Here is a 1,618-nt window from a genome sequence, read left to right as displayed (position 1 = left end):
GCAATGCAAAGGTTAATAGAAGCTTCAACACAACCCTAATTACAGCAGCACAAACATATCTCTGTAATTGTAGCTAGCACTTATCTCCATTTCTCATACTCCTTCAGCCCACTGAGATCTGCCTCAAGCTGAGGATGAAAAGGGGGCCTCTGGAGTCGCTTGAACGAGCAGGGTCTGATAGAGCTATCAGGTTTTTCCAGATAGAATGCCTGCCACTGCTGGATACGTTGTCATAATCAGGGTTTGGGCAAAACACCTGGACTTCTGCTAGGACCACCACTCCCCTCCCTTCCTCAGCTCTGTGCTGGTGTCTCATCATTCTACTGGCTGGGAGGGACAGATGAAACTAAAAGGAATAAAGGTGCCAGTCTGAACTGGTTGTCAGACGCTTGACTGAATGTTTCCCATTAGGTCATTGTTTACCTTCATTTGAATATATGTTTATTTTCATTCTTAGGAAGACATTGGAAACGTGCCCAACTCATCCATAGCAACTGACTGTAGCAGTTAAAGCCCACACATGCTGATGCTTGTTGAGTGTAATTGGCCATGCTACATAGTGATGGGTTTGGGAGGGTGGAGATGCTAATTTTGCAGCTTGGGATCTCAAGTCAGCTAATTTAATGATGACCCAGTCTCCTTACTGTCGAAAGAGACTCTAATGAGATTGACCATTACAATTGTTTGTCTCATTGTTAGTGCTGACTTTTTTTTACCTAAATTGTGTACCTCTATGGTGCCAGTTAGACCAAAGTTGTTGGGTTAATATATATAGGTGGAAAGATTGGCACTGAGTTCCTTAATTTTAATTTTCCTAGTCTTTGTGTGTTTGTTTCTGCTTAAAGATTTCATGAAGATACATGTATGTGAAATGATCTGCCTACCATCCATCCATTCATCCATATTCATCTTTTTTCATTTATTTATTGATTGATTTGTTTATTTGTTTATTATCAGGTTTGCCCAAGCTAGTTATTGTGAAGATATTAGTGTTCAATATTTTTATCCTGATCCCGGGTAGGTCAGGGAACTAACATTCCTTAGATGAAACTGTGTATATAGAAATTTCTATTGATTTCAAAAGCGGAGTCCTTTGTCACCTTTTACAGACTAATATCTAATGCACAGGTTTGCTTTTGGCATCTCAAGTCACTCATTGGAGAACTTTTAATTCTTTCACTCCTTTTCCCAGCAGCATTCAATACAGTCAAGATCCTCACTTCTCTCGTTCAATCTGATAATTTATTCAATCTGATGGTTTAGTAAGTTACCCATTTACAGCAGCATTTTTGTTTAAAAGAGGGAGTGTGAAGAGGGAAGAACTGATCTCAATAGAATAGAATGAGTCACTAAAAATGTCAGGATCCAGAGACTGGTGGCAATGACCCTTTCAGTGAAAGGGTCCATAGTACTTGTCACTCCTATAATCAGCTTTCATAAAGAGGTCTCTACTCTGGACCATAAATGAAACAACCTGAGTCATGGGAATGAATGGGTGCATGAGTTTATGGGTTTGTATACTGGGGGAGTGGAACACATGCTGAAAAAACAGCTACTGAAAATTAAAACAGCTCTAAAAAATATTGTGAAGGATGGCATAAAGGGAAGCAACATCCTG

This window comes from Pteropus medius, unplaced genomic scaffold, assembly GCF_902729225.1.
Source record: "Pteropus medius unplaced genomic scaffold, Ma_sr-lr_union100, whole genome shotgun sequence".
Taxonomy (NCBI): Eukaryota; Metazoa; Chordata; class Mammalia; order Chiroptera; family Pteropodidae; genus Pteropus; species Pteropus medius.
Note: the sequence above shows the minus strand (reverse complement) of the source record.